Source organism: Globicephala melas, chromosome 10, assembly GCF_963455315.2.
Source record: "Globicephala melas chromosome 10, mGloMel1.2, whole genome shotgun sequence".
Taxonomy (NCBI): domain Eukaryota; kingdom Metazoa; phylum Chordata; class Mammalia; order Artiodactyla; family Delphinidae; genus Globicephala; species Globicephala melas.
Window position 1 is genome coordinate 34,294,124 of NC_083323.1, and position 15,511 is coordinate 34,309,634.

Here is a 15,511-nt window from a genome sequence, read left to right on the forward strand (position 1 = left end):
TCATCCTTCTCCATCATGCCATTTATGAAGAAAAAAGTATGGGATAGGATGGTGTATTATTCAGAGGTGATGCTCATTAGTGTGAGACAGGAAAGGCATTTAAATGGGTAACTAGAGGCTTTCCAAACCATTGCAAGGGCAGAGGATGTGACGGTCAGTAAAGACACCCTCAGGAAATGGAAAAGTGAAGGATCAGGGAGATCAACACAAGTGACCTTAGCTGCTTGCAGTATCAGTGGGTTCTTTTCGGGATGGCTCAGGAAAGCCTTGGGAAGCTTCCAGTAATGATCTTAAAGGCATAGAGCACTGAAATGAATACACTCAGGAGAAATTCCAGTGGCTGCCGACAATACCCTTCATCTGCTGCTTGACTGCTCGTGCCCACATATCTGTCTGCAGCTGCTGTGGGATACTCACTTCTCCTCCTGTCCTTCACCTCCCACATGGTGAGTGAGTCTGGGAAAAATGGTTTTTAGTTTTCTTCCCCTGCAGTCTTGGAGAGAGGTTTGAAGGACAGGGATGGTACTGAGAACTAGCAAATCATATCTATCACGGGTAGATGGATGTTTTTCTTTCTTTGAGCTCAGTACCCAAATGAACGGTTTGTTATTTCTCTGCACCTGCTATTAAAGTCAGTTGCTATTTACTTCTCCAGAATTCCTTATATCAGTATAATGAAACGTAAAGTGAGGAATTTGGGAATCTCTAATCAGGATTACCCAGAAGATTTTTATCAAGATGGCAAAGTTAACTAGGTCAATTTTGTTATGCTTCAGTATACATTTATGGGGAACAAACAATGGAATTTCAAATCCAAAGTCATTAATATATTTGATAATTTAGTTCAGAAACAGCACTTGGTTTAAAGACAATTTACATAATTAACCAGGTAGATGAATTTTATTCAGTTGCCAAATATGTATGGAGCACTTAAATGTGTCAGAAACTCTATTAGGTTTGGGGGGGGCACAAAAATTAATAGTCAATGATCTTAATCCACTGCGCATTCCACTGCCCTTTGCTTACTGTCAGGATCTGAGCTACTTGAAGTTCTTTACCTGTTAGTGATCTAAAGGTTTGTTCCTAAGGGGTCTAAATCATGTGTGGACCTGCCTCGTTTATCTGTCTGTTTGCCGACTTGTTTGTTCATATGTTTGTTTTGCCCTAATTTTCCATTAACTTTGCTGATTGGGATGGAAGTAATGAGCATCTCAGAGGTTCCCGATGTGTAGCAACAACCACAGTTTATCCTTGTTAATTAGGATTTATCACCCCCACCAGGATACTATCCCATTTGCCTTTTTTTTTTTTTTTTAATATTTATTTATTTATTTTTGGCTGCATTGGGTCTTCGCTGCTGTGCGAGGGCTTTTCTCTAGTCACGGCGAGCGGGGGTCACTCTTCGTTGGCGCTGCGCAGGGCTTCTCATCGCGGCGGCTTCTCTTGTTGCGGAGTACAGGCTCTAGGCACGTGGGCTTCAGCAGTTGTGGCACGTGGGTTCAGCAGCTGTGGCCCATGGGCTCCAGAGCACAGGCTCAGCGGCCATGGCTCACGAGCTTAGTTGCTCCGTCGCATGTGGGATCTTCCCGGACCAGGGATCGAACCCGTGTCCCCTGCATTGGCAGGTGGATTCTTAACCACTGCGCCACCAGGGAAGCCCCTCCCATTTGCCTCTTGTTTGAGTGGCATGAGGAATGCAAAATGGCCCAGTGCAAACTAGAAAGGTACGGTCTCAGCTTCCGGTACTATGAAAGCAGGGGTGTTCTAGAGCAGGCACATGTGGGCTCCTGAGAACTACGTGGTTCATTTCTCAGCTCTGCATCTGTGACATCACCTTGGAAGCTGGAAATCAGCCTTTGGAAGCATGTACAGCACAAAAATCAGCAAATGCTGCAAGTCAGGGCCTGACATCAACTATGACTTCATGGCTTATTACAAAAACAAGCGCTGTAGCAGTTATGCATGTTTTCCTAAGCATGTTGTGTGTGTGTGTGTGTGTGTGTGTGTGTGTGTGTGTGTCTACCAATTACTTTCTCCCACTTCTAAAATGGACTGCCACACTGCAACTTCTTTGCTGATTATGGCCTAAAGTTTCAGGACCATTTCCTCCCAGGATAATGCTACAATATTTTCAACAGAAATGTTGACATGCAAAAGGTCAGACTTTACTGTGCTGCATTTGTCCATTAAAGGCTACGAGTTAATACGGCTTTACTGAGAAATCAGGGTTAACTAGGAAACTTAACCATGAAAGCATAGAAGAAAAAATACAAAAACTGCACACCGAGTATAGTTTCTTCTAGTTCAGTGTGGAAAAATCAGAGATAGCACCATTTTCTGGGCTAAAACACAATTAATTTTTTTATTATATAATTTTAAAACATACACAAAAAAGAGAGAAAGATATAATAAATCCTCATGTATTTCATTCACCCAACTTGAATAATTTTAAAGGACTGGCCAATCTTGTTTAATCTATTTCACAGCTATTTTTTTTTCTGGAGTATTTTAAAGCAAATCTCAGACAGCGTATAATTTTAATTTGGTCCTTTTAAAATAAACAGAGGTTACATAGAGGCAGAGACGAATCCACAGTGCCTCTTACTATTTACCCTCAAACAGTATTAAACACATTTAGGTTCTATCCCCATAGGTTTCATCCCTTAGTCCTAATTAAAATGACTCCTTTTCTTTTCTAAAACTCTTAGCTGTTCTGAATGTCCCCAGAGGGTTTTGCTTACAATGGGTGACTTGCAAAGGGGAGAGGGATTCCAGCCATTTTTATTACTTCTTCTTGGGCAGAAACAATGAGTAGTGATAAAAGGCAATCGTAATTCTATCACTTCATTGAGATGGATTCAATGAACACGTGGTCCCTCTCTATTCTCTAAGAACAACATTAGAATAGCAAGGAATCATTACATGTTGCTTGTATTATGGTTAATTTATCTCCCCCCTTCCCGCCCCCCCCGAAGTTCACACAGATATTAAAGTCAATTGTTAATAATCAGACGTTCCTAATCTCACCTCTACCCTGTGAGAATAAGAGAAAAATATCTTTTTATGATGAGTATTAGGGAAACTTTCATGCTATTATAAACTATTTAACCAAGAGATTTTCAGAAGAATCCCATTTCCCATGGCCAGACTCCCGGAAGCTAGTCGTGCTCCCCTACGTCAAACCCTGTTGCTTTCTCCATCTCCTGAGAGATTCTCCTTTTTAGGGTCCATTCCCTCCAGCCCCCTCTTAGAAAACTCCACTCAAAACTGTAGATTCCAGTCTTATTCTAGAATCAGTTCTTCCCCTCCACTAGTGCAATCTGGGGGACTCAATAAAAGAACCTGAGTAAATATCATGGGTCTGTTTTTCTGTTTAAAACAACCTATGAATAGCAAGTGTAGAAGAAGAGGCTTTAACAGAACTGTTGTGGGTGAGACATGGGAATTTAGGTATAGCTCACAGGTCTGGGTCAGATTTTGGTACTCCAATTTTCAGTATCCTCTGAGGACTCTCTACTAGGATGGACTGGAGATGGGTATTTGTTAGTGGAAATTTTGTGTAAAATGTTTACATGCACATATACCTTGACAAATAATAATTCAGAGGGAGTGTGGTCCAGATTCACATTAAACACACTTTATTCTCTCTAGGCTACTTCGCCTATCCTGTAGATACCAAAGTGTTATCAGTCACGCCTACGATCCTCTTCCCAATTCCAAAACCATATTCAGAGGGCTATGGGCCAATGAAAAATAGTGCTAATTGCTGTGCATTTTCCAAGCATCTGTCTTTTGTGGGTATCTGCTTCCACAAAAAGTCCTTTTGGAAGAAAAAAATATGTTTACTTACCTTAGATTAGACAGAAGCAAATGGATGTCAGTGAACGGGGTAAAAGAAGGAGTTATTATCCTTCTGTCCATCAGAATCAATTCTCTGGTGGGTCAAGAATGAGGGAAGGGAGAAGCATGGTGTCTCAGTTACATATTCACTGCTTGATCCTCATTTCCCCATCTTGTTGTGGACCAAAGGAGACTTTCTGTTTGAGGGAAATATGAGAGATTTGTTCCCAGTGTTAAAATTAGATGTGTAATGATATGATAAATGCTAATTTCTAAAGATAAAAGTCTTTAATAAATATTAATTTATGCCTTTAAATAATAGTATTCAAGCTTTACTGTGATTAAAATGACTTAGGAAGCTTATTTAAATTACTACTTTCTAGTTCTCAGATATTCTGATTTAATAAGTCTGGGAAGGACTCAGTGATTGACATTATTTTTAATGGATATTTTTGCAGATCTGGATACAAAAGATCTGCATCATTTACTATGAGAAATATGCTACCATCAGGTGTAAATATATGAAGCAAACAGTGTAGTGAATAGATGTCATATTCCACTAACTCAGATGCACAAATTATTTCAAACTTTAACAAATGCTCTTAGCTCCAGCACACTGTGAAACACCTGTGTCGAAAGAATCTGGCTCCCTTAGATCCACCACACAGGGTTTCTTTTATTCTCTCCCCTTGCAAAGACACTTTCTCTGCTTTCTTTCTCCTCAAGCCCTCAATCTCTATACCCTCCATGAACTAAAATTTCTGTGTGAAAGAAGGGTAGGATAGCAGGGCTGCAAGGAACTTTTGCTTTGCTTTTGAGCCCAAAGTCATGACTTAATAAAAAGAAATTAACAAGAATGAAAATGCACAAACTATCAACACAATATATTATCATGCTACTGAGTAAATCTACTGGTATTGATATCTTTGATCATTATAACAATATTCATTCCACTTATAATTCCCATTTGGTATATTTTTGAAATATTATTTTTTCTAATTTTGAAAGTAATTTATATACAGTATATAAACTTGGAAAATACTGAAAAATTATAAAAGTAAATAAAATCACCCATAATACCACAAACCAGAAAATAATCTGGAAAAGTTTTTAATAAACTTTTTCTCAACAACCCTAAAATCTCTACAGCAATCACTTTATTCCTTTATTTACAACCCTAAAATCTCTACAGCAATCACTTTATTCCTTTATTTACAACCCTAATATCTCTACAGCAATCACTTTATTCCTTTATTTCCCAAGCAATCGCATAGGAAAGACCAGTAAGAATGAACATGACATAATGGAGTGTGGAATATAATAATAGCCGAGACATTTACTTGAGGTTTTCTTCTTGCCTGAAATGATCCTGTTTACCACAGGACATTGGTATGGATGCCCAGTTGCACTTAGTGGTCAATATGGTTGATCTCTGAGACAATAAAATGCTTAAAGCAAGTTAGATTTAATAGTTTATAGAAAAAAGTGTGATTTATCTAAATCTCCGACTAGTAACAGCACTTAAATACAATACTGGTATACTTTTAGCCAATCCTTACCTATTACCTGTTTTTGTTTTTGTTGTTGATTGGTTTGTTTATAGTCTCCTTAACATGGTCCTTTATATTTGTATCTGTTGGCATTGATCTTAAATCCTTGTATCTAGACTAGACCCATCCAAGTCTGTTGAGGTCTTTAAAATTTTTTTCAATTCTAGAACTCTCTCCACTGAGTCAGAATCTCCAGGGATTAACCTCTGAATTCTTTATTTTTATTAAATAACACGAGTAACTCTAGTGTGTGGCCAAGTTTGGGAATGATTGAAATAGGACAAAAAGATGAGGGTGTCCCTAAAAAGTTGTTTTCCTTTAAAAATAGTTTTCAAAATATTTGAACTTCTTTCCAGAATTTTGTTCCCCAGATGACAGCCTTTTGATTGTAATTGACTCAAACTGATATATTTTTAATCTTGCAGTGGCTCCATTTTGAGGAAAGATTTGATATTACTGTTTAGATTTGCTAAAAATAAGTCATCTTTAATTAGTCTCTTATCTCTCCAATTTCCAGGCAACTCAAGAAAACAGATATAACCCATATTTTTCTTTTACCAAGATAATTCAGTAAAAGTTTTTTTTTTTGCCTGAATTATCCAAACTACCTTAATAGCATATTGAAAACTGCATATTTTTTCTAATTTATGCTATCATGACTGTGTCTTAGACGTTCTGATGGCTTTAGTTAAAATAAGGGTAATTTAATTTAACTATAATGAACAATTTCTGTAGTATTAAAAATGGAATAGTGGCATTTCCTTTTGAATCCTCAGTACGCCAATAGATCATATTACAGATGTTATGCCTTCTCTCATCCTTCCATGCCTTCTATACCACTGGATCTTTAGAAGATGTGGAAAGAACCAGAGAAGGGAGTTATTTCAGCAATGTGTACATTTAGATGGAAGATTTGTTAATAAATGGTTTTCTGAGAAGCAATCAAACTTCTGTCCTTCTGAATTCACAGAATTATAGTGTAGCTGAAATGAAATATTGTACATGAAATCTATGAATTGTTTTCCAATAACACTTTTTATATGCGGTACATTTTATCTGACAAAGTTTTAAGTCAAGTTTAGATTTAGAAGACACAGGCTAGTTGTTAAAATTTGTGACAGTGTTTTGATGTTCCTTGCAAAGTATTTTACTTACTTTGCTGTCCTGAACAAATGACTTGTTTTGCTGATTTGTGGCTCAATTAATGATCTTTCATCATTAGAGGTGACCCTACCAAAGGCTGATATTCTTTAGTGTACCATACAGAATTGGACTAAATATCACTTAACAAATCAGCTTTGCCCTTTTCCAAATGAAGTTTTTCCCATGTCATAAAGCGTGGACCCTTAATGATGGAAACACATCTAGCTTCAAAATTAGATATTAAACAGCCTACCCGGTTTTTCAACTGACTGCCAGTGCAGAAAAAAAGATATGAGTCATTGGGAATGGCTTCAATTCATTGTCAACCACAGCTGATATTGCAGGTTCCTATTTCTGCAATATATTCACTTTCAGATGTGATGTTCAAATCGAATTATAAATCTTCTTTGCCATGAACCTGACGAGAAAAATATCCTTTGATGTATTTATTTTGTTCCTTGGTGGTGGTTTTGCAGTTCATGAGATATTACTCTTACAGCTGTGGAAATTATGTGGGCATAATTATATATGGTTTTGAAGTTTATTATTTCTTTGGATATGTTACTGCATTTAACACATATATGTATATACATATATATGAAGAAGGGACCTTAAATACTTTTGATTTATTTTTTAATTAAAAATATTTTATTTCACCTATAGGCTATTATTTACTCTTAAAAACTTACATAAAGAAATTCTGAGCCCATAGCTTTAATACTCATGTCCACTTATTAAAAGCAAAGAGAGAGAGAAAAAAACAAACTGAAAAAGAAAACATATTGTTTACCAGACCCTGAAAATGTACCCCATAAATTTTTCGTATGAATTTGATCATTTTCTAATTTCACACATTCAGAAGAGCCTACTCATACTTTCAAGCTGAGAGAAAAGAAATTTTCAATTTCAAGAATACTTCTGAAAAACTTTATAAAAAATGTTTAACCAATGAATTAATGAATACTTATATTATTATGATATCAAATTACATATAATTAGCATCATGGATTTCTGGCCACATACACTATTTTACAAATTGTTTCCAGGTTATAAAAATACTGTGAGCAGAACAGATTTACACAGGAAGTCCCATGAAGAGTTCCTCTTGGGGGGAAGATTATTCTATTTCGTTGGGCTATGCTTACTTCCCTCTAAGAAACAGGTCTGAAGTACTTGGGCATATCTACACAGACTAGGTATAAAAGAATACAGAATTAAGGCAACGATGTGGAGATGTGTGTCTCAAACTTGGATGTGCATACATATCTCTTGAGTTTGTTAAAACACAGATTCTGATTCCACAGTTCTCTGATGAGGTCTGAGATTGTACATTTGTAACAAGCTCCCAGATAACACTCACATTGCTCAGACCACACACCAAGTACATGTAGAGCACTGGATTCTATGCCTGACTGCCCATCAAAGTTACCTCGGGGAGATTCTACACCAAAAGAGAGGCCTGTGCCATAACACAGATCTGAATCTGGATCACCCAGTGGGCCCCTGACATGTGTGCAGTTAATAAGCTGCACTGCTGATTCTGAGTCTCAGCTAAGGTGGCAAACCACGGGCTTAGACTAATGTTTCTCTCTGCCGAGAGTGCACACAGGTATAGGTGTGTGTTGGGGAGGCATGTGGACGGGGTTTAGGGGTGGAAGTTTTTTACGGATAAGAAAGAAGAGGAGAGTTTTATTCTGAGCAGGTGAACCTCCTCCTCTCAAAGTTTCTTTCCTCCTAAACAGAGAAGTACCGATTGGTGACGTAAAAATCTGACACATTGTCACAGCCTCATTATTCAGAACTAAACCCAGAGACCTCTGCAATCATTTCTCAATTCTCTTCCCCTCCTCAACTCTGCTCTGGTCATAACTGGCTTCCTTGTTGTTTCTGAAAATCCCTAAGCAAACCACCCCCAAATTTTGCACTAAATGTTTCTTCAGCCTGGAATAATTTTACCCCAAATATCCCTTAGCAGATCTCTTACTTTTTCAAGTATTTGATCAAATATTGTCTCCTCAGTAAGCCTTCTGATCACCCCATTCAAATGACAACTTGCCACTAGCTCTTCTGCTCTTCCTTTTTTGCATCACTTTTTCTATAGCACATTTCACATTCTACCACATTATTTATTATGTTTACTAATCAATTTCTGTTCTCACTCCTCTTTACCATCACTAGAAGGTAGTGATGTAGGGGAGCTTTGTTCACAGATATTGCCAAACTGATAGGAAATTCCTATACCATAGCATGTGTTTGATAAATGAATGAAAACATATAAACTCAGATGTCACTTCAGAGAGGTCTTCTGTAACTGCCCCTGTAAAAGAAGTACCCACCTTCAAATGTCCTATCTTCATCCCTCTTTATTACAGTAGCCTATTACACTAGCTTATTATATATTCCTTAGGCTCTCTCTCTCCCCTTCTCTCTCTCTCCACATGTATACACATACATTATTTTTATTTGTTTTTGAGTTTATTATTAGAACATAAATTTTTTAAGGACAGTGGTATTATTTCAGAGGTATGTACTAAGCAAACATAACACCTCCTAGCACAGAGTAGATGGGTAATAAATATTTGTTGACTCTTTTTAAAAAGGGGGGAGTATAAAGATATGTTAGCTTCTCTGCATTGCTATAATGTAATGAATAATTGCTGTTTTACATTTCTCCGGATAGAGAAACATTGTCTGGTGTTCATGGCTGATTTAATGCTCTATTATTCAAGCAAGCAAGGGCAAACAAATCAGTTAGACATTTATTCCCAACATTTATGCTATGACCAAGCAAAGTTTAGATTATGATTGTGTCCAGCTGGTTTGCTTGCCAAAAAGCACCCAGGTACTCAGAGTCTCCCTCCCCCCATCCCATCTCATTTTCTTGGCTCCAAAAGGTGCATGCCCAGAGTTCTACTAATGAGGAATTGGCACTGCCAAAAGTCTGGTTCAGTCCAAGGAAAATTCACACAGCTGGCTAAAGTCATCACATGGTGGGATGCTGTTTTTCTACTTAAATACACTTGTGGTCTCTCAAGAACTCACTATTTCATCATTGTTTACTTTTGGTCCAACAGGGTCTACAGTTTCCATTATACAGCACTTCAGCAACCCCGTAGCTGCAGAGGTTGCCCACACTGACAGGGCATATATGAGGCATTGATCCCTAGACTGGCTAAACAGAATTGAAGCTGGTGCCTGTGTGCTCTTCCCTGACCTAGGCCATCCAGTTGTGATTTATTTACGTAGTTTGTGGCACAGGAGACCACACTCAAAAGATGAAAAGATGGTTGTGCATTTGTTGTTCTTGATGTAATTGCAAGTATAGGTATAGAAAAGAAGAAAAGACTCCACTCTCAGCTTCAAAATCCCCCAGTCTTATTTTCTAAAATTACAAGAATGGTTAAAATCAAAGTAATCAATTCAGAATTGACAAGATAGAAGCTAAATGCAGATCATTTTGGGTCTCTGGCTACACCTCTTGCCTAACAATTAGTAGTCACTTTATTCAGTCATTCATTTATTAATTCACTCAAGAAGTTTTACTTAATCCTATAATGTACACAATATTGTGCAAAGCACTTAGGGACAAACCTCAACAATTCTAATTATGCAAAATATGGGAAAAAAAACAGAAAAAAGGATCATGGATGTAGTGAGTGTAACAAGTTTATATCCAATTCGACAAATATTTCTTAAGGTACTCATTTTGTGTTCCAAATATAACACCTGTACATACGCACAGTTGGTTTGACCAATTATTAGTTCCATACTATACACACATACATTTGAAAGCTATAAACAGTTTGGGTTTAGAAAAATCCTAGAGTATAACGAAGAGGCAACACTTTAAAAGCACACTCTCTTTGCAAAGGAATAGTAAATAATGAAAAAAGAGATTGGAATCAATTAAAAAATGTGTTGGGAATCTATCTTTCGCAGAGTGTGTTAAGATCTCATGGTGGTTGTGGTGGTAGGGGTGGGATTACAAAGATAAATGATCATCTCACCTTCAAGGGGTTTATAATCCTTATGAATTATAAGAACCACCTCCAAGGTCTCAGTTCACTCACTCTAGCACTCTCTGTCAAAGGCAGGTATGGGAATTGTACCCCACCAGAAATGCACTGCTGCACACTCAGAAACTCATTTTAGGCCGATGTGCGTTCTCAGATATTGTGGAATATGTACTCAGTGGTAGACAGAGAGCGGCAGAGCAAAATCTTCTGGGCTGCCTGACTTCCCAGGTGTGCAGTTAGCAGGTGAGATATGGTGGTTTGGAAGAATAGTTCCCTCCTGTTGTCCGCCTGGAAGAGGCAGATCAAATGTCTTATGACCTGGATCATTTGGATAGCAGGTCAGAGACAACCTGCCCCTAAATTAAAAATAAACATTAATAAATGCAAGCCCTATTTTCCCTTCTCTTCACCAACAGCAGGACTCCACTTCTCTCCTTTCTTTTCTGGAACATAATTCGGGAAGCTGTGCTGGAGTTCCGCCCCACATTCTTTGTGTTCCTCCCTAGGTCTTTTTCTGTCAAATTATACCTTCATGGTCCATTAAACAATCATCTAAAAATTAGTTCCCAGAGAACAGGAAGGCGTGAGTTCTTCAAACACTTCCCCATCACTAAGAAATATTTTCACTATATCCTGGATGGTGATGGTGTTGGTAGGGTACTTCTCCCTGAGTAAAATTAATCTTAATACTGGCTACTTTAAAAATCACATTAACTCCTGAGAGTTGGGCAGGAGTTGGAATGTTGTGGAGTGGGTTTTTAGGTGTCACTATCATTTTGCACTGCTATCATTCAGAGCTCTCACATCAGAGCGCTAGAAATCCTGGAATGTGGGAGAGAGTCCCACATAAAAAATAATTTTCCTGTGTCCTAATGACTTTTAAATATTTCCATAGCCAATCTTGCAGGTGGAAAAACTCACTTATAATTATTTGAGACTAGAACCTCCTTTCATTTTATATATAAACACAAAGGATATTTTTGCATAATTTTAATGGACACTGAATTTTGTAGGAATGTAACTATTGAATAGATCTGGTAGAGAATGCATAAAAATGGAACAGGTAACAATAAATTATGACAAAATACAATATGAGGTATCATAAAGAAGGAACAGAGGGCTGCTGAGAGCACAGAAGGAGAACCAGGCCTTGAAGTATAAGTAGGATTAACCTGTAGGGCTGGGGAGAAATGCGGGAAGAGTGAGGAAGGGTCACACATAAGATCAAGCATGGGAAGTATTTAGAAAAAAGTAAATGGTTCCAATTTGGGGACTAAATGATCTTGGTAGATAAATGCTCAATTTCTTGATGAACACAGATCACAGACAGGAATGACATTTGGGGCTTCTCATGTAGAATGGGAATGAATGCAGGGAAAGATTGAGAAGGTACTGGAAACAAATTAGACCAATGCCAACAGGGCTATAAAATAAGTGGAAAGTTAGCAAATTACTAGTTAGGTTCTTTTAAATTAAGAATATTTGTGTATTTTGCAACATAGAAATAATGAAACATTTCCTTCCCTTTCTCTTTACCCTGTTGAGATTCTCATGGCTGTTGCTTCTAAGATCTCCAAGAACCCAGGGGAAAACATTCTCTCACAATGTTGGGCTTCTGCTTCAGTGGACTCTCTTCATCTTAGACCTTAACCTGAAACCCAGTAAACCCTACCTTCAAGAAAGCCTAGCTGGAGAGTTGCCTTCTACTCTTTTTCGAAAATTTAGACTTTCTCCCCAGTGAGTTTCAGGCTTTCTTCCCAGTTTATTGTGAAGCCAGGAAATGTACTTTGTTCTTTTTTTGTTTTGCCAGGTACATGATAGGCTCACAAATTATTCTGTTAAATGAAGAGATGAAAAGTTTATAAATAACCACACAAAGAGAACCCAAAATAGTCACCAAATTAACACACACACACAAAAATGGAACTAACATTTCAGAAAGTGTTATATACGTCTAGAGAAAAGCCTAATACTGTCATAGTTACTGTCATCAGGCAGTCTCTGGGTGAGTCATTCAGGAGTCTAGATCCTGGACAAATGGCTTTCAAAGGTTGAGGATGAGAGGGTGACAGACAAAATTTGCCTCTCCTCTCAATTTCACCCGTGTCCTGAATTCTAATTTTGTAGCTTCATATAGCTTTAAGGCAGATCTATTTTGAGAAAAAAAAAAAAATCCTCTGTGGTTGCAGATATCTCTCCACATGCCTCATCTCTTACTCTTGGCTTCGAAGATCACATACTGATAACGAGACTAGAAAAGGCTGATAAGTAAACACTCAATGGTTAGTAATATTCATAGTTTTCAATTTTGAGTTCCACTTCCTTGTGTATTATGTACAAATAACTATAATAGTAATAACATAGGAAGCACTATTATAAGCACTTTTTATATACTAACTTTACAATAAACCTGAAAGGTAACATCACGATCCCCATAGTACAGATATAAAGCTGCAACGTAAGGAAACTAAATAATGTGACAAAACATCTGAAGACAGGATTTGAACAAAACACCTGTCCCCAGAGCTCAGCCTCTTTAGCAACATAGGGTACTATATAAGATATACTACATATGCAATAATATCTGTTACTAATTTAAATGTAAATATTTTTATTATTATTTCCTAGAATAGTGATAACTTACTTCAGTTATTATAAAAACAGAAATATTTAGAGTAAATATAACTTTCATTTTTATCTTTGAAAGTTTCTCCCTTATCACTTTTCTTTGCTACATTGCTCTTATCTAAAAATCATACTGAAAAATGAAGCTAAATCATTTATTACATAGTTTATCTACTCTAGATAATGGAATCTAAGGCAGGCCCATGAATCAAATGTAGACAGTAGTAACTAGGAGATATTAGGAGCACATATAAATGCCAATAATTTTTTTTTTTTTTTTTGGTGAGAACCAAGACCTCTCTAAGATTCTTTCAAAATGGAACACATTTCATTTTATTGTTTTTATTATTTGACTATTCATTTCTGCAAGTTCAAGATAAAAAATTTCATTCAATTCTCTTAGGACTGGGAATGAAAACTTCAACATCACAGGCTAAAAAAATTATAACTCCATTCCAAATATATATGAATCACAAGTTCTCATAGAAAATGAAAAAAAAAGTGTGTGTTTTTTATTTAAGTTTTATACATGAGACTAGGGAAATATGTTATAATAAGGATGAACTTTGGAAAGCAACAAATGTCAAATGGTATTCTTTCATCTGTCTAGTGAGAAATATCTTTACACTGTCAAATACCAATCTGTGCTTTTTGGAAGTGGTATACTTCAAGCCCCATCTATTTCAACTTGTTTTAGACCCTTTACCTTTGATTTGATTTTATGAGTCTATTTACACTTTTATATTCTAACTAAATTCTATCTTAATTATTTTTTCCAATTTTAACTACAGTCATCTGTCTACTAAGCACTTATGTCAACTGGACTTAACATTTAAGTGCCCTACGATGGATTTCAGTTTGTTATAAACATGTTTCATAATTTTCTTTCCCTCTTGTAACTTGGATTTCATTTCATTCTGGAAAAGCTGGTTCTAATTTGGATTTCATTGTTTTTACCTTTTAAACTTTTTAATCTCATAACTTCCTATTTTCTATTGCTAATTCTTTCCAAATGCCAGTCTCAATCTTTTTTTTTTAATAATGCCATTTGTGTTTTTCTTTCTTATGGTTGTGCTCTGTTTCTCTGTCTATCATTCTTTTAACTTTTTTCATTTTTAATAACTCTTCTTTGTACAGGTCTGCACAGGTAAGTACTCAAAAATATTGACTGCTTGATGGAATTATGGCAATAACTAATCCAAAACACCTTTTATATAGTATGTTAAAAACATTCAGACACTTATTTAGATAATTTGGATTATTTTTGGTAAATTCATAGAGACAAGATTGATAGATTCACATTTATTCCAGTGTTTTCATACAATGTATTAAAATCAATAATGGTGGGGGAATTGGGGAGATGTTAAAGAGTATAATCTTGCCTCTGGAAGATGAATAAGTTCTGAAGATCTAATGCATAGCATAGTGACTATAGTCAACAGTACTGTATTATATACTTCAAAATTGCTAAGAGGCTAGATCTTAAAATCTACAGTGGCAGATTAGCTGGCTTTTGTGTTTTTTATTGATTTCACTGTAACAATATTCTACAATTTTCATATTTTCCTATTACATTTACAGAGAGTTACACATTTATATATAAAGGGCTTGAAGGTATCATTTTATATTTAGGAGTATTAGAGGAATAAAAAATTATTTTATTCAGAATTTTCTGATAAATTTGGTGTCTTGTTTTAAGGCATTGGCCTTAAAGTGGTTATCTCTCAGTAACATAAAAGCTATTTATTAGGCATATGAAATGTTTCTATTTCCCAAAAAGAAAAGACAAAGGAATAGTTCTGTTCTGGGATTTTTTATGCATTTGGCAAAAACTTATCAAACAAAAAGAGAAAGCTTAATATTATCTTTGTTTTTTTTCTAAATAACTTTTATCTTTTCACTACTAGTTCAAACTTTATTAACCCAGTATTTTCCATTAGTTTTATAAAGATGGAGTAAAATTATCACCAATACTATTGAAAAATCACAATGTACCACAATGTGTTTTATTGGTGGAAGAAATTAATTACATATAATTGTAAGTAAAGAATGAATGTAGGAGTTCTACTTCAGCTATGGTTGTGTAGCACTTGTTGGACCAACCATACCATAGATAATAACTGCAAACTCTGGAAGCTATGTATAAAACAACTACCTGAAGCCTGGAGAGTAGACAGAAGTAGGTAGATTCTGAAGATGAGGTGACATTTGGAAGGAGAGAATGACACTAGGTGAATATCCTATTTTTACAGCTTTTACCATAAGGGCAGGTCCCAGACAACACCTTGTGGGTCAGCTAAAACTTCAATGGAAAACCTTGTTTCTTGCTGTCATGAA

At 36.3% G+C, this 15,511-nt stretch overlaps 1 long non-coding RNA gene across 1 annotated transcript in view; it reads left to right on the forward strand.

Moving 5' to 3' along the window:
- The first annotated feature begins 320 nt into the window (after positions 1–320).
- Positions 321–15,511, forward strand: part of LOC132598001 (uncharacterized) — a 29,432-nt gene continuing 14,241 nt past the window's right edge. The window contains exon 1 of the long non-coding RNA XR_009565601.1: positions 321–446. This is a non-coding gene — a long non-coding RNA (uncharacterized lncRNA). The remainder of the gene's footprint in view (positions 447–15,511) is intronic.